We start from the raw sequence: 24,128 nt of genomic DNA on the forward strand, positions 1-24,128 counted from the left end.
ACAGGTTTGTTGTATTTGGTTACTAATTCTTTTGGTAATCAGATATACCTCCTCGAAGAATCCCAGAACCGGGTAGTATTTCGACTAGTCAGATGGATGTGTCGGAAACTCCGATGGAAATACAGTTGAAGAGGTTTCAGTCATTGACACCGCCGATTCTGAGGGGTACTGAGACGACTGTTGATTGTGAGAGCTGGATAGATGATATAGAGATATTGTTTGATTCACTTGAGTACTCGGATGAATGTAGAGTTAAACTAATTGGGCATCAATTACAGGAGATCGCAAAGGGCTGGTGGATTACACCAAATGAGTCTTAGAACAGCGTGGTACAGTGATTACGTGGGAAATCTTCAAAATGGAATTTTATCAAAGGTTTTTCCCAATTTTGTACCGAGAAGATAAGATGGCAGAATTTGAAAATTTGAAAAAGGGTCAGCTAAACATTGAAGAATATGTTGCTCAATTTTCTACTTTGCTACGTTTTGCTCCAAACGTGGCTGAGAATGATGAAGTTGTGACTGATCAGTTTGTGAAAGGATTGAATCCTGAGATATTGACATTGGTAAACACAGGCCGACCCTATAATTTTGTTGATGCTCTGAGTAGAGCCAAGAGAGCCGAAGCCAGTCTGGTGAGACAGAAGGAAGCTTCATTTGTGCCTCCAGCATCGAGACCACAGCAACCACCTCTCGGACTTGAGACTGGTAGTAGCAGTGGTGGAAAGAAAGATTTCTTGAAAGCCCGAAAGAACCAGTTCAAGAAGTTAGGAAGCGGTTCGTCTAGTTCCAATGGTTCTAGTCAGAGTTACACGGGGGTTTATTGCAGAACTTGCGGAGGAAGACATCCCACCGAGCAATGCCAAGGAGTATTTGGTAGTTGCAACGTCTGTCATCAGCCAGGACATTTTGCTCGAGTATGTCCCTAAGAGCTTCCCTGACGATCTCAGGGAGCAGAACCATATGAATCAGCGGCGCCGCCTGATAGACAAGAACCGGTTGTTTATTCTTTCCAACCACCGACGACACTTCAATTACAACCAAGGCCAGGACACACCTGATGAGGTAGTGGCATGTACTTATTTATTGTATGGTTATTTTGCATATGTATTGAGAATACTAATGAATTCCGTACGATTATTCTTAAATGAATTGCATTGATATATGCTTTGAGTATTGAGTTATTATATGCTGTAGTATTGATCTCTTTTCTGTTTGGGAGAGGTTTTGTATTAGTGATATCTGTTAGATGTGGTATGCTACAGTATGACAAATATGAGATGGAGTTAGATGATAGGGTCCTTGGGTTATCTGAATGTAATTACATTATTGGGAATGATATGTTGACCAAGTACAGAATTACCGTTGATTATTTCCAACAGATTGTGGAATTCAGACCGGATATGGCTGATGAATGAAAATTTTACGGTAAAGATGTTAGATTAGAATTCCTTGGATATGGGTGATATTGAAGACTCGATTGTTATAGAAAGGAGCGGAGAAATTCCTTGTCTATTCAGTTGATTTACTGGAATCGAGCCTATCATTGGCTGATTTTCCAGTGACATGAGAATTACGGATATTTTTCCCAGATGAGACTTCGGGTTTGATTCCAGCCAGGGAGATTGATTTCAGCCTTGACTCGATACCAGGTACTGTTTTATTTTAAAACACCGTACAGAATGATACCGATTGAATTGAAAGACTTGAAAGACCAGTTAGAAGATTTCTAGCCGAGAGTTACATTTGATTGAGTATTTCTATTTGGGATGCTTCAGCTATGTTTGTGGGTTGATGAACCATGTGTTCAGAAGTATTCTGATGATAATCCTGAGATATTTGAAGCATATGACTGATCAGATCGAACATTTGAAAATTCCATTGAATATTCTGAGAATTGAAATGTGATATACAGAAACTGTTGAAATGTGCATCTTGATTGAGACAGATTGTTTTTAGGGTTTGTGATATCTGAAGATGATATACCTGTTGATTCTAGTACAGTAAAGCTGTGATCAGTTGACTGAGACCGATAGTATTGTCAGAAAGTACTGTTTTATGAGTTTAGCGAATCAGTATCGATGAGTGATGTTTGGAATCTGATCGAATATTGCTGTTGCTCTGAATCCGTATTTGAAACAGATAGTAAACAGTGAAGAATTTATATTGTACAGTCCGAACCAGAGCTGATTTTGAGAATTAAAGCAGTTCGGAAAGTTGATCAGAATGTTCAGAACTCGATATCGACAGTCAGAGCAGGGCATCAATCCGAGTATCAGGTTTGTGACAGCGTGTTAGATGTTAGTAATCGTCTTGTTGTGCCAGATATTTCAGATTTGAAACAACAGATATTGTCTGAAGCGCACAGTAGTCGATTCAGTATTCGTTCTGGTGGCAGAAAGATGTATAATAGTCTGAAAGGACAGTTTTGATAGAAACAGATGAGATCAGATGTGGCAGAGTTTGTACTGAAATGTCTGAATTGCCGACAGATGAAGACAGAAAGAATAAAACCAGGAGATTGGTTATATAGCTTATCGATTCCTGAATGGAAATGAGATCACATTTCCAGGGATATCGTGATGAAGCTACTGCAATACTCCTGAGATTGAGTATTGATTTGAGTTAAGAATGACAGACTGATCAAGTCTGCAAGTTTTATTTCGTACATGTAGACGTACTATATGACTAGATTACTAAGATATCTGTTAGAAAAGTGATCAGATTACACAGAGTGCCGAGAGTTGATTATATCAGACCATGATTTTGGTTAGCCTTAAACGTTTGACAGAGTGTATAGCAGATTCTTCCACATATTATCCATAGACTGATGGATAGTCAGAGCGGACTATCCAGATACTGGAAGATATAGTTAGAACTGTAGTGCTTGATTTTAGCACTAGTTGACAAGATTCGTTGTCATTGTGAGAAATATCGTACAACAACTGTTATTAAACGAGTACTGAAATAACATCGTTTGAAGTATTGTACGACAAGAAGTGCAGATTACCTTCTTTAATTGATATGTGTATCGAGATAGCTATATTCGAGGCATGGTACGATGAGAAGGGCAGATTCCCTCTGTACTGGAATAATATCTCTTAGGTACCTGATACTGAACCTGACATGATCAGAGATATAGCTGAAGAAGTGAAGCTGATTCAGAAAAAAGTGAAGACAGCTCAGAATAGACAGATTGAATATGCCAACGTAAGACGATAACCGTTGGTATTTGATATAAGAGATTGAATATTGAATTGATTTAACTTAGACAGATTTAATGGCAGATCACGATGTTGATTTGTTATGAGTTGTTGATTGGAATATACGGATGTTGCATAGCCAGTATTTTGAGATTGATTTTATCAGAATTACTTTGAGTTATATTATGATATTATATTTCTTGAATTATTATTCCAGATTGAAATCAGAATCTGTAAAAGAAAGATAATTCAGAATGAAGACTTTTCTGCTAGTGAAAGTTCAATAGAGTTGTTAGAATATCGAAGAAGCTATTTGGAAGACAGAATCCAAGATGAGACAGAGATTCCAGAATAATTTTATTGTGGTGAGTGTTATGATTAACTGCCGTTATACATTTCTTCATGGTATGATATGATAACCTGTAATATGATCTGATTGCCCGTGATTTCGAGGATGAAATCATATCTTAGGAGGGGAGAAATGTAAGGCCCGAGAATTTGATTACCGTAATCTGAAATGATTTGGTGATAATTGAGGTAATTATAGATGGAAAGGATTAGATCGGAAAAGACGGAAGAAAACACGAATTATGTGCGAGGACAGTACACCTCGCGCATATGCGCAGCACTGATGCACGCATATGCGCGAGATGGGCAGAGCACCTCACGCAAATGCAGCGAAGAGTGGGCGCACATATGCGCGAGTTGTGTGGAAGGACTTGTGCGTGACCAGAAGGTCTCGCGCATATGCGCGACTTGTGTGCGCGCATATGCGCGAGCAGTCCAGTAGCCAAGGTGCAAAACAGAACGTTGGGCGCATATGCGCCGAGATAGTACGTGCATGTGCGCGAAGGGTACTTTGTCATGCCGAGACAGTAGGTCTCGCGCATATGCGCAGGGCTGAGGCACGCATATGCGCGGGGCTGAGGCGCGCATATGCGCGGGGCATGCGGAACAAAAACTCGACACTTGGTTTCATCATGCAACGTTTATATGTATATATATATATATATATATAGAAGAAACAAGCAATTCATTTCCTCAGAAAAGCAAGGAAAGGAATGAGAAATCTTTCAGAAATCCTTACGCCTTTATATTTCGATCCGTCCGTCCGAATTTGAATTCGAGTACAGGACCGAGTTCCTATCGACGACGGCTACAACAGGACGTAAGTTTTACTGAATTCTGATTTCGTTTGAGATTATGATATTGGGGGAATTATGATTTGACTGATATATTGTGTTCTGGGTATACTGATCAGTACATAATTGAAGTTAGATCGAAGAACGGACTGTGTATGTAATTGTTATGATTTTTCAGAACTCATATGATCGAGATAGTACAGATTTGAGATTATAATCCGTTATTATTGAAGATTATGATTCGTATTAATATCGATTATGAGTTGTGGTATTATATCTGTGATGTTGAGATGGACGGGGTTACCGAGACTGTATTGTTATGCCGTCGAAAATTAGTAGATTGATTTTGATCAGATTCAGTATTGATTGAGATTGTATCATGATATCATTGATATGGATCAGATTATGTTCGATTTGAGTACTGATCAGAACAGGTCTTGAATTGAGTTATACATTGATACAATGTATTGGATATTGTTATTGCCAGATTGATTTGATAGGCAGGGAGTTCGAGACTTCGACAGAGTCAGATCTACATTACGAAACAAAAGGTATAAATTGATGTTGATGCGGGATTGCACAACTCGAGTTAGATTTGACTGGAGTTTCCCAAAATCACATACTTCATCTTATTGCATTGATATTTGCAATTGATGTGATTGTTATCTTTGGTCTATTAATTTATGTATTGAGTCATAGGCTAATGCGCCTAGTCGTAGGCGATTGATCTCGTGACAGAGGGACCTGATTGTGATAGAATAGTCGCTGGGCCATTGCACATTGTCACAGAGGTTTGGCAAGATACGCCAGGGCAGATGCGCCTAGTCCTGGACAGAACCGCCAAGACACCGGACGTTTGGTCATATCGATGTGACTTAGAAGAAGAGCGACTTCTATTTCCGATATTCGGTATAGCTAGGACCAAAGTCCGTAATAAGAACGTACCGTCACCACGACTGAGGGAGTAGGTGAGAGATTGTTACGTTCTTATTCAGATCGGGATCCCTAGATTAGGATGAGTCGAGTCAGAGTCTAAGAGTCACAGAGTGTGATTCAGAGTTTGTATTGATTCATGTTTCTGATTTTGATACATGTTATGAATATTTGTTTCATGCTGTTATATATGTTTATATGAAATGCATGTATACATGATTTATACTGGGAATTTAATTCTCACCGGAGTTATCCGGCTGTTTTCTTGTTTGTATGTGTGCATGACAACAGGTGGGACAGGATCAGGATCAGGAAAAGGATGAGAGATTTAGTTAGCGTGGAGATCCGGGCCCAGAAGCAGAATAGGATTCAGCACTTGATGTATAGCTGTTGAACCTAGTTGAGATAGAAACTGGTAGCACCTGTTTGTACTTTTATACTGACATGTATATTAAATAGATTACATTACGTTTCCGTATATATAATTTAAAAAGAAAAAAAAATTAGTCCCACTTTTCTCAATTGTCATATTTAACATTAATGATGATTAAGACTTGAATTAGCGTCCGGGTCCCCACACTTAACGTTTTGACGATTATTTTTAAAGTTTTGAAAGTTTTTACGTATATATGAATATGTTATGATTTCTAACGAGTACACTGTCAATAGGATGTGTTTTAGGGACGGGAAAAGAGTCGTTAAAGGTTGAAACAAAGGCTAGAAATTGAGCTTGGTCGAGGAAGGAGAGTCCTAGGGTTTCTTAGTAAAACCAATGGGGAGATGGCTCGGCCAAGGGCTTGGCATCGTGCCATGGCTCGGTTAGGGCTAAGCTAGGGGCTGGCCTGGGTGTGGTTAGGTGTTAAGAAGAGCCATAGCATGGATAGGACCCTTGGACAACAACCGAGGAAGAGTCTCGTGGGGGCTACGACTTTTCCTTGGTACGCGCAGGTGCCTTCGCGACTGCAGGTGCTCGACGCTGGCTGGGGCTGGCAAAAAATGGTTGGAGCATGGTCCAGGAGGGTCTGGGCATTGTGTGGTCCATGCTGGCTCGAGGGTGACTCGGGTTTTAGGGTCTGCATGGATATATATTTGCTAGGACTCCTACAGAGACTAGGATTGAACTCGCGGCTATATGTCTCGATCAAAGGGCTAGGTGTGTGGGTTAGGGCGAGTCCAGGGTGTTCATTAGGGTCCCTTGGTGGTCTTTTCAGGGGTTGGCTTGAGGTGACTCGGGTGTGGTTCGAATAAAATGGGAGATGGCTCGAGAGGAACAAGCTAGGGTTCGAATAGTGGAGTCAATGGTCAAGGGTTTGAACCATGGTCCACGGGGTGTCGGTTAATTTTTCATGAGGGTTGTTTAGATATAAAAATGCTATGTTTAAAATTTGAGTTTGAACCATGGTCCACGGGGGGTCGGTTCATTGTTCATGAGGGTTGTTTAGATATAAAAATGCTATATTTAAAATTTGAGAAGAAAACATTGAAGTTTGAATTTATTCGAGAATTAAACACTTCACGAATTAGTAAATAAGAATTTAATTAAAAAGAATCAAATTTAAGTTTAAAAAATATTAGAAATTTAATTTAAGCTTAAAAAATTATTTGGGATGGTCTAAAGTCAATGAAAGTAAGAAAAAGTCAAAATCGAGAAATTTACGTCTTGGGGAAAAACAATCATTTTATACCTTGGTAGTACGAAAATGGTTCACCGCGTACCAAAGGGTCATAATGCATGTTAAATGATATATTATGATGATTTTGATGAAAATATGATATTTTATGATGTTTGGAAAAGCTGTGCAATTTCTACTTAAAAAATGATATTTTTGGAAAGTCGTGATATTTTATGATTTAAAAAGGAAAAAAAATATTTTGAATGATGTTAATTGATAGTGACAAGAAGGATATGATATATAATTGTTGAAAATATCGTGAGGAAGAAGGCCCTAGAGGGAGCCCGTTTACAGGACAAGGCCCTAGAGGGAGCCCAACGAATGTATTTCTATTTTACGTCGACGTCTAGTGCCCATTCCCATGAGCAATGGTGAGCTAAGACTAATCAGTCGACCAGAGAATAAAAGGCTAGTCACTTTCAAGTATCAAACTTCACCCAAAATGATTGAAAGCTATATGATTTTACGATTTAATTATGCTTACAAATTATTTTGAATAAAAGTATGATTAAATGCATGTGCTTGTATATATTTTATTTGCTACTCATATTTAGAACGTTCTGAGTCATTAGACTCACTAGGTTTGAATGATGCGGGTGATGATGTTATTGAGGCAGGCGCTGACGCTTGAGTGGATCATGTCTTACAATACACTCTCGAGGGCCATTTATTATTCCGCATTTGCTTGATAGTTAAAAGATTTAAAAGATTTTTGTTAGTGATTTATTAGAGATTTTATGCTTTGTTTGAAGCATAATGATTATGTTAAAAGTTGAAGTTCAATTTTGAATTATTTTTAAATGTTGATGTATGATGTTTGTGATTGATGATTTATAGCATTTTTAGGCATTTAGTATTTTTGAAAAGTTGTGTTATTTTTAATTAAAGGTTTCGAATTTTATAAATAAGAAAAAAAATTTAGTAGGAATTCAAAGTTAAAAAGTAGAGGATGTTTATAAGTGGGACTGCAATATAAGAAAATCCCTGAATGAATTTTCTATAGTAAGCCGCTAAGCCCAAGAAACTCGGATCTCGGATGCGTTCTTCCGCTCAACACATTTCTTCACTGTTTCCACTTTGGACAGGTCAACTTCAATGCCACTACTAGAAATAACGTGTCCCGAAAATGCCACAATCTCTAACCAAAATTCATATTTGCTGAATTTGTCAAAAAACTTACGATTCTGTAGTACTTGCAATGCAGTGTGTAGATGCTGGCCATTCTCCTCATGGTTCTTCGAATAAATGAGGATGTTGTCTATGAAAACGATGACAAACTGATCAATGTAAGGCTGAAATACGCGATTCATGAGATCCATGAAGATTGTTGGAGCATTTGTCAATACAAACGGCATCACTAAGAACTCATAATGCCTTTAACCTGTTTTTAAGGTTGTCTTGTGCACATCTGAGTCCTTCACCCTCAGTTTGTGATACCCGGAGCAAAGATCTATCTAGAAATAACAAAAACTTCTTGCAATTGATCAAATAAGTCCTTGATTCTAGGCAATGAGTACTTATTCTTCATTGTGACTTTGTTTAGCTCTCGGTAGTCAATGCAAAGCCTCATGCTTTCATCCTTCTTCTTCACGAAGAGTACTGGTGCGCCCCAAGGTTAACAACTAGGGCATATGAATCCATTGTCCTATAGCTCTTGTATCTGCTGTTTGAGATACTTCATTTTTGCGAGGGCTAATCGATACGATGCCTTGGAGATTGGCATTGTACTCGGCATAAGATCAATGGAAAATTCAACCTCGCACTCAGTTGGGATACCCGTGATGTCGTCAGGGAATACATCAGGAAAATCTCTAACAACTGGGACGTCAGCTACTGTCTGACTAGTAGCAACAGGGGCTGAAATAATTCTCGATAAGAATGCATGGCAGCCCCTAAGCATAAGCTTCCTCGCTTGAAGACATGATATCATCTGCAGCAAGCTGCAATGAAACGACCCTTACTTTTTACTTTGAAATTCTACTAATTTTTTTATATCCATTAATTTGAAAACCGACAATTGAAAATAACTTTAACATTTCCATAAATTAAAAAAATTTAACAATTTAAATCTCAACAAGTGCATAAAATCCCTAAATTCTTCATTTACCAAAATACGACTTCTACTTTAACATGATAAAAATTTAACTTCAAAGTAAAATATAAAAATCTTTAATAATATCCTTAACAAAATCTATTAAAATATTTCATGTTCGCAATCTTGATTTTGATGATAACAAACTTGTTATTTTGTTTCTAATGATTTCCTAAGTGCGCAGGAAGCTGGAATTGATCAGGCTTAGAACTGAATAGATAAATGAGACAAAAGTGAAGCTAAAAGATGCGAACTGAAAGTGCCAGCTGATTACTGAAAATAAATCAGCTCAACTAATATATTCTAAGTACAGTTCAACTGATTGTTCAGCTGATAGGCAGTTCAACAGAAGACATTCAAAAGCTCGGCCAGCTGATGAAGTGCTCAAACTAATGAAGAGCCCAGCTGACCAGTTCACTTGAAAGAGTGAAATCATTTCACCTAACGAGTCAACTAATTTCACTAGTCCAACTAAATATCGGTTTAGATGAATAGGTAGGTGAATCAGTTAGGATTCAATTAGTTGCAGATCTCAGCAAGCTTATTCAATGGAATCCAGTTGTGCACAAAGGTACAAAAGTTATTGTACGATCAAAGGTACAATAATGGACGTTGTAGCAAAGTTTAAAGACAAAATGTTCAAGAATAGATGTCGGAAAAGTAAAGACACGAATCTCAAAGAACGCATTCAAGCTGCAATGGATACAATTATTGAGTCTCACTGTACGATCAGTTTCTCACTTATAAATAGAAGATCAGTGAAGATCAATAATGAAAAAGTGTGAGAAGATACAGAATAAAAAGGGGCATGCATATGGCATATCAGCTTACAAGAAGCAATCAGCCCAGAGGGAACACTTCATCGTTTCATCAGCTTAGATTAGACGCACAATTCCCTCAGTGTGTGAGAACACTTTCTTGTTGTAATCAAAGATCAGTTCTCACACACACACACCACCACTCAAATAAAGTCTGGTACAAAGACAATAAAATTGTGTATGTAGTCTTTGACACACAGACGTTAAACAAATGTTGGTTGGAAGGTGCTGCCTTCAGTCTAGTCTAGGAGTTCAGTTAGGTAGTTGGGTAAGTCCTAAGTTGAGTGAGTTTTTCAAATCAATTGTATAAATCAAATACTTCTAGTGATTCCTACTCGAGGTGGTAGAAGGGGTGACGTAGGAGCAATTGAAGTCTCTGAACATTCATAAACATATCTTGTGTTTTTTTTCTGTTTAACTGCTTGTTTTTGTTCTTAACTGATTTGATCAGTTCAGCTGATATCAGTTCAGTTCTATCCATAGCTGAACTGAAATAAGCAAGGATTGATCCTATGTAATTTCAGTTATTCAGTTGCACAAGTTATAAAACTGATCATTTTTCTTAACGAAGGATTACTTCGAGTATTTTTCCGCTTGGTTTCTAACAAAACTCGATTTAATTCATCGATGTACACATTCTTAGAGCATGAGTTATTGCAGCTCATTGATAATATTGTGTTTGAAGCACCCTCAAAGATGCCCGAACCGATCCATCAATTGGTATCAGAGCTAGCTGTTCTAAGAAAGATATTTGAAAACTGAACAAAATTATTTTACTTTAAAATAGTTTTAAAAGCTATTTAAAAGTATTTATATTATTTTCAAAACTATTTGAAAATGTTTATCTAACGCTAATTGCTAAGAGTTCAGAGGATTGGCTCTGCAATTAACATTGTGGCCACTTCGCTCGACTCAGAGCTTTGGGGCTTTAATCATCTTGCAAGGGTATGAGTCCTACATGTTGGATATTCAGCAAAACTGATCGGAAGACAAGGTTTCAGCTGCCAACTTTCCAGTTGAAGCTGATCAACAGACGAAGTCCAGCTATGTTGAGATGTTGGATGATTAAAGTGGAGCTTAATCATCAGCAGTATGCCGCCGCTTAACTGCCATATCAGATCAAGTAGATGATCAATGTGGTTCAACATTAGCTGAGTCCAGTTTGAATCAGCCCGACCAGTTTGGCAACACAGAGATCATGTCCAAAGCAGCGAGTTGTTTGTCTTGCAAGAAGACTCAAGATCATTTCAGCACTTCAATAAATCAAGACAAATAGGTGATGATATATTCAATTATGCCATGCATAAACTGATTGATATTTGATGTTGATTAAAATATGCTATTGTAGTAGCAATTTTCCCTTATAACTTATGATGTACTTAAATGTTTAATAAAAGGAAGATCTATTTGATTAAACAAACATCATGTTTATCCAATTATGTTTCTATATGATTGAACTGATATCTCCAGATTTCTTGTCTAAACTGCTTGAATGATTGAAGCTACTAAATTTTGGCGTTAATAATTATTTTTAAAGAGGAGTTTTCAATTCAGTTAGTGAGGGGGAGCTTTATTTCCCTCGAACTGAAAAAAATTTTAAACCTGTTTTTAACTCGTTTTTCAATTCATTTAGTGAGGGGGAGCTTTCTTTTCCCTCGAACTGAAAAATGTTTTAAGATTGTTTTCAACCCGTTTTTAAATTCAATTAATGAGGGGGATCTTTCTTATCCCTCGAACTGAAAATTTTTCTTTATTTTTTTATGTTTTTGATTCTAACAAAGGGGGAGAATCAGTTAATTTTTTTAAAATTAAAATACTCTTTTTAAATCGCTTTAATTGTTCAAGTTTTGTGATCATCAAAAAGGGGAAGATTGTTGGAAAATTTCATGTTCGCAATTTTGATTTTGATGATAAAAAAACTTGTTATTTTGTTTTTAATAATTTATCTAAGTGCGCAGGAAGCTATAACTGATTAGGCTTTGAACTGATCAGTTAAACGAGCCAAAACTGAAGCTAAATATGCAAACTGAAAGTGCCAGCTGATTGGCCAAATTAAATTAGCTCAACTGATATATTCAAAGTACAATTCGATTGATTGTTCAGCTGATAGGCAGTTCAGCAGAAGACCTTCAAAAGCCCGGCCAGCTGATGAAGTGCTCAAACTAATGAAGAACCCAGCTGACCAGTTCAACTGAAAGAGTGAAATCAGTTCAACTGACGAGTCAACTGATTTCACCAGCCCAACTGAATATCAGTTTAGATGAACAGTTGGGTGCATCTGTTAGGATTCAGTCAGTTGCAAATCTCGGCAATCTTATTCATGGAATCCAGCAATGCACAAAGGTACAAAAGTTATTTACGATCAAAGGTACAATAATAGACGTTGCAGCAAAGGTTAAAGACAAAATGTTCCTGAGTAGCTGTCGAGAAAGTCAAGACATGAATCTCAAAGAATGCATTCAAGCTGCAACAGATACAATTATTGAGTCTCACTGTATGATCAGTTTACCGCCTATAAATAGAAGATCTGTGAAGACCAATAAGGAAAAAGTGTGTGAAGATATGGAGAAAAAGAGGCACACATATTGCATATCAGCTTACAAGAAGCAATCAGCCCAGAGGGAACACTTCATCGTGTTATCAACTTAGATTAGAAGCACAATTCCCTCAGCGTGTGAGAACAAGTTCTTGTTGTAATCAGATATCAGTTCTCACACACACACACCACCACCAATCAAATATAGTTTTGCACAAAGATAATAAACTTGTGTATATAGTCTTTGACACACAGACGTTAAACAAGTGTTGGATGGAAGGTGTTGCCTTCAGTCTAGTCTAGAAGTTCAGTTAGGCAGTTGGGTAAGTCCTAAGATGAGTGGGTTTGTACAAATCAATTGTATAAATCAAAGTCTTCTAGTAAGTCCTACCCGAGGTGGTAGAAGGGCTGATATAGGAGCAGTTGAAGTCTCCAAACATCCATAAACATATCTTGTGTATTATTTCTGTTTAAATTCTTGTTTTTGTTATTAACTGATTTATCAGTTCAGCTAATATCAGTTCAGTTTTGTCCATAACTGAACCGATCCATCAAAATCTTTTAAACTTTGCCTAACAATCTAGTGCAGAAAATGAATTCCCTTGGGAACGTACTCGATCCACTCAAGCGTGAGCGCCTCCCTCAATATCATAATCACCAGCAGCATTCAAACCAAGTGAGTCTAATGACTTAGCAAGTTCTAAACATGAAGGGCAAATAATACATATACAAACACTTGCATTAAAATATTACTTTTATTTAAAAATAACTTTTAAGCATGAAGAAATCATGAATCGTAAAATCACAAATCGTAAAGCTTTGCATCATTTATCATTTTGGGTGAAGTTTGATCCTTGAAAGTAACTAGTCTTTTATCCTCTGGTCAACTAATCGGTCTTAGCTCCCATTGCGCAAGGGGACGGGCACTAGACACTGCAATAGAAATACGATCGTCGGGCTCCCTCTGAGGCCTTGTCCCGTAAACGGGCTCCCATTGGGGTCTTTTCCCTCATGACATTCCCATAAAATTGTAAGTTCATCGTTCCTTATTAAAACGGATCTCCCACATATCCTCTATATCATGTGTCACAGTCAATTCACATCCCTCAAAATATTTTTCTTTTTTTCTTTTTAAGCATAAAATATCATGACTTTCCAAAAATAGCATTTTAACAGTAAAAATTGCACATCTTTACCATAAATCATAAAATTCCATTTTTTTCCATCAAAATCATCATTTTATATCATTTATCATGCGTTATGACCCTTCGGGACACTGCCAAACCTTTTTGAACCACCTATGACGCAAAATGACCATTTTACCTTTGGACTCCAATATTCTCGATTTTGACTTTCTCTTACATTTATTGATTCGAGCTTATCCCATAGTATCATATAAGCTTAAATTTGACTTCTAATATTTTTTTTAGATGTAAACCCGAGTCTTTCGATTTAATAACTTCATGGTTAAATCATGAAGCGTTTTTAACCTTAATAAATTCAAAACTTAATATTTTATTCCTAAATTTTAAAGATAAAATTTTTATCCCTAAACATAAAATACACCAATAATCATTTCTTAGATGTAAAATTAAGCACCTTCACTAATTTCTCAATTCATTTTTAAAACTTAACCGTACATCTTTTTTTTAACTCAGATCAACTCAAAACTTAACCAAACTTGAAGCATAGCTTATTAACACCTTACTAACCCTTTTTCATCCCAAATCAAACAAAATAAAACCTTTGAACAACCTAAAAAACTATTGAAAATTCTGCACTACTTTTCCGACACTCTAGCTCGAACCAATCATATGCCCCTTCGTACGTAGGCCTCTACCGACCCATCGAGCCCCTAGCTCACCTTGTTGGAACCGTAATCGAACCCCTTAGATCCTACTGGACTAGCCCTACAGCCCTTGCACGCTAGAGCCCTCAAACCCGTTCAACCTTGGACTCACGCGACCAACCTTCACCCTATAGCCCTTCCTCCTTGCACCAGCCTTTCCTCAAGCCATCTAGGACCATGAATAGACCCTATTTGGACCCTTGGATGTGACCCTACAGCAGCACACAGCCGCTCTCCCCTAGAACCCAAGTTCAAATACCCTAGTCCCATAAAACTCTAATTTTCGTTCTTATTATTGCCCTATCTTTTTCAGCCCTTAAACATGTATCTATGGACCCTTAAACATGTGGAAAAACGTCCCTTCTCATAGTCCTACCATGGCAGGCCCTTTACGCATCATAACCATAAATTTAGAAACACAAAAACTCAAGTTTTGTTCATATTTTGCCATAAAAATGAAAATAAAAGGAGGATTTCATATTTTTTATGCAAACATGATTAAAAACACATAATATGATTTGAATGGTTCAAAAATAAGGTTTAGAAACGTGGTTTTGTGTTTAAAACACTTAAAATACGAATACCGTAGTGGTGGATCATCGGTGATGATCAAAGGACGATTTCTATTTTTTTCTATCCTTTTTTCTTGTCAAAACTCAACCAAAAACTTATCTTGGGATGCAAGAGAGTCGGGTGGTCATTGTTGGAAGGAAGAACGAGGAAGAAAAACGAAGAACGGACGAGAAAAAAATTCAAAACTTCACCTTGCAAGTCCTTTGGAATGGCTGCCGTTCTTCAATGTTTCGGCCATCATGTTTTCATGATTTTGTGTGCGTGTGTGTGTGTTTTTGTGTGTGTAGGTGTGTGTGTGTTTAGGTGTGTGTAGGAATCTTTTAAAAATAATTTAAAAAGGTTTCCTAAAGACTTAATTAATGGGCTTAATTAAGCCAAGCTTTCTAAATATCTAATTAGGCCCATTAACATTAATAAAATCCTTAAACCTTAAATAAAGTGATTTAAAAATATATATTTCTAAAATCGCTTATAAATTACATCAAATTCCTTATTCCTACAAATTAATTATAAATATTTTCTTAACTAAAAATAAAAATTTAGTTTTTAAAACTTTAACAACTTAATCGTCTCCGGTCCTCCGTTCGGGCCAACCACCAATATTCTTCTGAAAACCTTTGAATCATGAAATCAAAAAAAATTACATCATTAATCATTTACTCACTCTAACTATATCATTCACGCATCCAAAATCATTTAATTAAATTTTTTTAGAGATTTAATAATTTTCATGCATTCGGTCTATGTTGACTGATTTTCGGGCATTACATGCTGCGTCCACTTGGCTCGAACACAAACTCTTCTTCACCTTAGGGTTTGACCCTCATTGATTTTCATTGGAATTAGATTGTTACTCCATTCTTTTTGTAAGGCCCGATAATTTGATTATCATAATCTGAAATGATTTGAAGATAATTGAGATGTGATTATAGACGGGGCACTCCGAAATTGGATTTTGAGTTGTTTGAGTATTGGTTGTGCGTGACCAGAAGGTCTCGCGCATATGCGCGAAGAGTAGGCGCGCATATGCGCTAGCTGTGCGGAAGTTCATGATGCAAGGCAGAACACTTGGCGCATATGCGCGAAGATGAGCGCACATATGCGTGAGGTGACCCGTAGCCCAAAGGTGGATTTCAGAGAAGTTGGCGCATGTGCGCCGAGTGAAGACGCGCGTATGCGCGAGGGTTTGTGCACCGAGACAGTAGGTCTCGCGCATATGCGCGAGCTGCCGAGAAGATCATTGCCGAGACCAGTAGGTCTCGCGCATATGCGCCGGTTGAGGTCGCGCATATGCGCGAGACGTGTTGCTTCAAGGAGTTAGCCACTTGCCCCTTGCATGCAAGATATATATAATGTATACAAATTGTATTCCCTTCATCGATTCAGAATGAAAAACGAGAGAATTTCTGGATGAAGGCTTCAAAGAATTGTGAAAAATCCTTACGCCTTTATATTTCGATCCGTCCGTTAGATTTTCAATACAACTTCAGTACCGTGTTTCTATTGACGAGAGCTTCAACTGGACGTAAGTTTTGTTACGTTTTGTTATCATTTGAAATTATGATACTGCAAGAATCGGATATGATTCATATATGTTATTCTTGCGATATCAGACATTATATAATCGAAACCGGATCAAAGAACAGATACCATATGAAATTGTTATGATTTTCAGAACTGATATGATCGAGATTGTACAGATTTGAGATTATGATATGTTATTGTTGAGATTATGGGTTGTACTGATATTGATCATGAGCCGTGTTATTATATCTGTGATATTGAGATTGTCGGGGTTATTAAGATTGTATTGTTATGCCGTCGAAACATCAGTAGATTGATATTAATCAGATTCGCTATTGATTGAGATTGTATCGTTGTATAGTTGACATTGATCAGATTATGTCTAGATTTGAGTATTGATCAGAACAGGTCTTGTATTGAGTTGTACATTGACACAGTATATTCGATATTGTCATTACCAGATTGAATATGGACAGAGCTGAATTCGAGACTTCGATTTCGTCAGACCGAGAAGAGAAAGGTATAAATTAATGTTGATTCGGGATTGCACAACTCGAGTTTGATTCAACTTGAGTTTCCCAAAATCACATACTGAGTTGTCATTGCCTCGATATGTTGCAATGTTTGAGATTGATATGCTTATTCTATTGATTTATATTTAAGCATATATGATGTGTAGAGTTATGGGCTGATGTGCCTAGTCTTTGGGCTGATGTGCCTAGTCATTGGCTGATGCGCCAAGTCTTCGGCTGAGTCGCCAAGACACCGGACGTTTGGTCGTATCGATGTTGCTTAGGAGAAGAGCAGCTCCTATCGCCGAGATTCGATACAGAGAGGACCAGAGTCCGTGAATGAGAACGTACCACCACCACGATCGGGAGAGTAGGTGGGTGTTATGTTCTTATTCAGATCGAGATCCCTAGATTAGGAAAGAGTCGAGTCAGAGATTGTGAGTCAGAGTTTGATTGATAGTTTTATATCGATTCATGTCTTCCAGATTTGATACATGTTATTGATATTTATTTCATGCTTTTATATCTGTTTATATGATTGCATGTATACATGATTTATACTGAGAATGTATTTCTCACCGTAGTTATCCGACTGTTGTCTTGTTTGTATGTGTGCATGACAACAGGTGGGACAGCACCAGGGTCAAGATGAGGTTGAGAGAGCACTTGTTTAGCGTGGAGATTCGGACCCAAAAATAGATCTGTTTCATTACCGGACATGTAGTGAATGAACAGTAGTTGTTATGATTTACTTTTGTACAGGACTTGTACTTAGATCTGGATACTGATTTTGTAAATGAAATAAGATTTATTTCATATGTTTCCGCTTTTGTATTTTAAAAAAAAATTTTAGACCCTGTTTATTTAATTGTTTTAATTATTCCCAAAGATGATTAAGAACTGAATTAGCGTCAGGGTCCCCACAGCAGGTGGTATCAGAGCAATAGGTCTGTAGACTAAGATTGAGAAGCTAGTGAGCGGGGTAGAATGAGTTTTCTTTCCTTGCTTTTGAATGCTAGCATGATTTACTGCTTTAATACATGTGTACCTGATTATTTGATTTGATTTGGTAATATGTATTATCTAGAATGAATCAGAACCGATTCTTGATCAGCAGTAAGATGATCAGAGGAGGACTGAAACAAGTTTGTTGTATTTGGTTACTAATTCTTTTGGTAATCAGATATACCTTGTAGTGCCCAAAAATTCAGTGCACGTATAACCCGTGCATTTATTTAATTATTAAAGCATTTATTTAATTTTAAAGCGAGTCCTAGTAGTGCATGATTTATTTAAATACATTATTTTAAATTAGTCATGTTTATGTGATGCACGTTAAAATGTTTTTCGAGTTTCATGTTTCAGGCGATTATTCTAGACGAGATTGAGGAAAAGACCCGGTGACGATTTTTGGCAATTTCAAAAGATGATATTTTATTTTAAGTTAAGGATGGGGCATTTTAAATAATTTATTTAGTGTAAGCATTTTAAAGCCTTATTTATGTAATTAGTAATTTAAGAGTTTGGAACTTTTAAAATTTGTGTGTAATAATTTTAAATGAGGAGTTTGATTAAATTATTGTGTGTTAACTTTTAATTAGTATTTAATTTAGTTAATTTAGCACTAATTTCTCCTAATCAAAAACCCACACACACGTTACACACACCCACACACACTTACACGTTTTTACACACACTAAATCGTAAAACACACACACACTATCACAATTCAGATTTTTATTATTTTGAGAGTGCAAAACCTAGGGTTTTCATCTAAGAAGCGGCCGCCCCTCTCCTTCAAACCTTACAGCAACTTTTCTTTAATTTCGTTGCAAGATTTTAGCGCCACGATCATCCCGGATCAACCTCGCATCTCTCCCCGCTTCGGTATCGTCGTCACGTTATTTTTGAATATCAAAAGGCACGTATAATCTGCTATTTCTGCATCGATCTCGTCATATTATGCGTTGTGTTATTATTTATGCTTAAAAATACATGTGTGATGTGTAGAAGTTTGAGCCTTGACGTTTGAATAAATTTTGAAACGATTTTTAGATCTAAAATCATGTTTTTACTGTCCTTTTAAATACTGCGACTTTTCGGTCGTGATTCTGAGAAAAATTTCAACGTGGAAATTGTAGAAATTTTCGATATCTTCGATTTGACAATAAGTTCGAAACATTTGGATAAAAATTGAGTGAGTTATGGTGTTTTTTGTGGGGCTGCTCAAACTGCATTTTTCAGAAAATATGTGTTGATGTGTTCTTGAGATTTTATTGTTGCAGGCTTCACTGGGGATCGACGGGTGATCGTTGCTGCGTCTAGGTATGCTTAGTATGATGTTGGGTTGTTATTTGTTATGTCGTTTAGTGTCGATAGGCACTCGAGTACCTTAAAAGTCGTAGGAAACGTTTCAATGTCAATTGCCACGTTTTTTGAATGATATGCGTCGTAAGGTGAACATCGTTGCTTTGGGAGTTTGTATGAATTTGGTTGGGTGTTAAGGCATGCTAGGATGTGTCTCGGGGTGTCGGTTAATGGTCCGTACAATCGAGTCTAGAATGACAAACATTGCGTGTTCAGAATTTTCTTGAGTTTCCAATTACCGCAGGTACATGGACCTTTTCACGGACCCTTACACGGGGTCCGTGCCTTTGCTCTCTTTGAAGTGTCAAATTCCCGAGCCTACACGGACCATTAGACGGACCCTAGTACGGGGTTCGTGTCCCTTCTCCTTCCCGAGTTCTTCTTTTTCGCACACACACGGACCCCCACACGGACCTAAACACGGGGTCCATGCCTTCCTTTTTCTGCACGACACATTTTAGCGCACGGACCCAGACCCCTACCCGGACCTGAGCACGGGGTCCGTGTCCTTCATATTTTGGGGAAAATTTTATAGCATGTTTGGGGTTTGATGTCATGGTCTAGTGCAATGATTTACAAAGTCGAGTCATGGGAATTTAAGAACGTCCTAAGGAAGGGAATGAACTCGTAAGTAAACATGATTACCTACGTCTAAGTTATGCAAGTTAAGCATGTAAATTCCTGTTTAGTATGTGCAGCGATGGCCCCGATCGAAGTCCAACGAATCCCTCAACGCCAAGTGAGTAAGTTCGACGTGCAAGATAATATTTTTAAATTTTTGAGATATGCTAAATGTCTTGTGACCAATTTATGAATGGGTTTGGAAGTCGGTAAACGTGGCCGAGGACCTCTCCACCCCGTTAAATCATGAACGGGTTTAGATCATGATTGGAAAGCGTTAAATCATAAACGTTGACAAATCAGCCCGTTAAATTATGAACGGGGATCTCATGTATGTGGCAGTGGATACGTCTCTGTCATCCCAGTAATGTGGTTTAGTCTAATCAGGCGAAATATGTTATGGGTCACTTGCTTTGAAACATTCTCTACGCAAAATAATGAAGTTCATTTTTGTTTAAGTATGTACCAGTATGCAAGCATGTTATGAAAAGTTTTCACGTTATGGCACATCTATATTATGTATGTATGTTCAAGTTTATGATAAGTTCAAATTTCAGGTATGTATGTTCTATTTTAAAGTTGCATGTGGTTTTATTACGTATTATTCATTACTTCCAGTTTATATGTGTTGAGTCTATAGACTCACTAGACTTGATTAATGCAGGTGAGGATGTTTATGAGGAGACAAGAGGTGGGGACCAAGGAGCAGGCTTGGACTGAGTGGGAGGCTAAACCTGAGGACCGACCATGTTTTTAAGTCTTTATGAAAATGTTCAAACACTTTCGTCAAACTTTATTTTAGATCTTTCGTTGCGACAAGTTGAGACGTACAGTTATTTTATCGAATTTTGAACGTTCCTGTCCATTTAAGAAAATTTTTAATTATTCCGCAAATTTTAAATAGTAAAAGTACGGTACGTTACAGTTGGTATCAGAGCCGTGTTCTTGTAAAGGGTTATGCCTACTGCCAGTCGCAAGAAGCTCACGAAGTCACACTTCAAGTCTGTAAGTTTTAAGGTTTCAAATTTATGATATGTAGTAAGCATCAAGTTCTGATTTCAGCATGTGCAAATTTTAAAGTTGTAGTACGTGCATCTTATGTCATTGATATCATGTTCATGCATATTGGGTTTACGTGTTGGGTAAATTGTTGGAACAGAATGCCTCCTAGACGTGTGGTTGACCGTGAAGCAAGGGAAGAGGGCCAAGAGCCTCGAGGTGAGGAGAGGGCCAATCCTCCACCTCCACCTCCAAACATGCAGGCACAGATGCTTGCAGGCATGACTTAGTTCTTCGCACAGTTTGCGGGGAACCAAGCTGGAGTTTGATAAAGATAAAAAATTATATATTAATTAAATGTTTTATAATATAAATATATAGTTTTCGTTTTATTAAATGTTTAAATATTATATGTTTTATAATAAATTGTATAAAATATAAGTTGTTGTGTAATTATAAGTTTTTACTATTTTTTATAGGTTCGATAAAATAAGAATAAACTTGGCGTTGCAAATGGGATTAAGATGATTCTTGGACCTGTAGAAAGTTGATGTTAATATCTACAATATTGGTGGCAAGCATGAGATAAAAATCTTCTCACAAGTGGGATCAAATTAAGCAACAATTAAAGTTACCAAAGAAGTGGCAGTTTTACCATACTCTAGTATTTTGACCATATCTCTCAAATTACTTGGTCAAATGGTCTGAAAAAAATACCACAACTAGACAACTCAATTATCCCTATGTTTTTTTTTATGTGAAGAAGCAAATTCGGAGAAGAAGATTTTCAAAAGTGATGTGTAATATAATATAATATCTTGGAACACCAATGAAGACTTATGTGTAAAAAAATAATATTTTATTTGTGGTTGTCTCCCCAAATTTGGCTATAAATAGAGGTGCATTGTAATGAATTGAGATATCCCTCATTCTATGAACAAACCTTTGAGTTCATAATATTTCTCTCTATATTTTTTCTTTATTTCTTCATTTAAATACAATTAGCATGTTAATTTCATATTCAAAGTTTTACACTTTGAATAATGAATAGCTAACTTCCTAAAGTTGAGATGATAAGGTGAAACTCTAGGCGTGATAATAAGGTTATTAAAAGGTAAGAATCTATGTTTTATATTATTTAATCATTATTTATTGTTTATGTTATATTTATTTCTTTAAGCATTTTTATACCCTACTTATAAGTGGGAGTTTTGATTTATTGTTGCTATATGTTACACTAAATTCTTGGAACCATTTAAATGTTAGTTTGGTATTACCAACCATTTAAAGTGGATGCCTTGGTTTATTATATATAAATATATTATAATGTTAAATTCTTGGAACCATTTAAATGTTAGTTTAGTTTTACCAACCATTTAAATTGGATTTCTTGATTTATTACATATGAATATATCATAATATTAATTTATTGGTACCATTTAAATGTTTGTTTGGTTTTACCAACCATTTAAAGTGGGAACCTTGATTTAGTGTTTACAAATATATATAGCACAATAAATACTTGACCACATTTATAAGTTTTAGTATATATTATATACTTATAAGATAATAATATATAACATAATATAAATATGATTATTTAATATATTAGAACCATTTTATTAAGTGGATTTCAATATTGTTCGTTAATGTTAACTTTATTAAAATACCAAGAGTGGATCCTTTAATCTCAACTACTTAAATTAAAATTTGAACAATTAAAATTTACCCATTAAAGATTCAAACAATTAAAATTAAAAAGAAACAAAAACAAAAACAAAACAAAAAGACAATGTAGTGGACTTGTAATTACCTTAGCTTCCCTGTGGATACGATATCGGACTCACCGAATTATACTAGTTGTGGACAACCTGCTCTTGGGAGTGCAACAATCAAAGTGACAACAAATTTTTGGCGCCGCTGCCGGGGAAGTATAATTTAATTTCAAGTCTATTTAATTTTGTTTATATTCTATTTTTCTTTATTTGAATTTTTATTGCTTTTGTGTGTTTTTATTCTTTTTCTTTTGCATTTGCATGAGCATTTGGTCACGTACACTTAGTGGTCGACTCATTCGAAATAACCCTTTATTTTTACAAAACATGGCAGAAGAACCCATCCAAGAAAATGAAGATGAAATTCAATCTCAACATGATCATGATAGGTGAAGAACACTTAGAGATCACATGAATCCTACACGTACTAGTGCACCTTCATGTCTAGTTTTTCCCCTTGATGCATCTCATTTTAATTTTAAGCCTGGTATTATCCAACTTTTACCCAACTTTCATGGCTTAGATTCTGAAAATTCATTCATGCATTTACGAGAATTTGAAGAAGTGTGCAACACATATAATGATCTAAATTGTAGCATGAACACCATTCGACTTAAGCTTTTTCCTTTTTCTTTAAAAGATAAAGCTAAAACTTGGTTACAAAATCTTAGATCGGGATCCATTCGAACTTGGGATGAATTGCAACAACAATTTTTGAAAAAGTTTTTTCCATCTCATAGAAAAAATTCTTTCAAAAGGCAAATCACCACTTTCACTCAAAAACAAGGAGAAATTTTTTATCAGTGTTGGGATAGATACAAAGAATTGTTTAATCTTTGTCCACATCATGGTTTTGAAATTTGGAGAGTTGTTTCTCAATTTTATGAAGGCTTAATACCTAAAGATAGGCAAATGGTTGAATTTATGTGTAATGGAACATTTGAAGATAAAGATTCAAATGAGGCAATTGAGTATCTGGATTCATTAGCTGAAAATGCTCAAAATTTTGACATTATAGGTACAATCGAACCATCAAACAAGATTCAATCTCCCACATCTGGTGGAGGTATGTACACTCTCAAAGATGAACATGATCTCCAAGCTAGATTTACTTCTTTGGCAAGAAAAATTGAGGCACTTGAATTGAAAAAAATGGGTCAATTAAAAGCTATTCAAGAAATTGCGTGTCACATCTGTGATACAAGTGATCATTCTACAAAAGATTGTCCCACTTTGCCCTCTTTTAAAGAATGTCTCCATGAACAAGTCAATGTTTTGAACAATTTCAAAATGCCAAATTTTGAACCATTTTCTCAAAATTACAATCCAGGTTGGCGAAATCATCCAAATTTTAGTTGGAGGAATGATAATGCTGCACAATTTTCACAACCACATTTCCAAAATCAACAAAATTTTCAAAATTATGCACCTTATGTTCCTCCACCTAAAATAAATTTGGAAGATACATTGAATTCTTTCATTGCAAAGCAAGAGTCTATCAATACTCAAACT

At 36.4% G+C, this 24,128-nt stretch overlaps 1 non-coding gene across 1 annotated transcript; it reads right to left on the bottom strand.

The window, feature by feature from the left end:
* Positions 1 to 23,361: 23,361 nt before the first annotated feature.
* Positions 23,362 to 23,470, bottom strand: LOC142513021 (small nucleolar RNA R71). The gene has a single exon (XR_012808989.1). It is a non-coding gene; the product is annotated as a small nucleolar RNA R71 (small nucleolar RNA).
* Between the last annotated feature and the right edge of the window lie 658 nt (positions 23,471 to 24,128).

Source organism: Primulina tabacum, chromosome 10 (genome assembly GCF_025594145.1).
Source record: "Primulina tabacum isolate GXHZ01 chromosome 10, ASM2559414v2, whole genome shotgun sequence".
In the NCBI taxonomy this organism is placed as follows: Eukaryota; Viridiplantae; Streptophyta; class Magnoliopsida; order Lamiales; family Gesneriaceae; genus Primulina; species Primulina tabacum.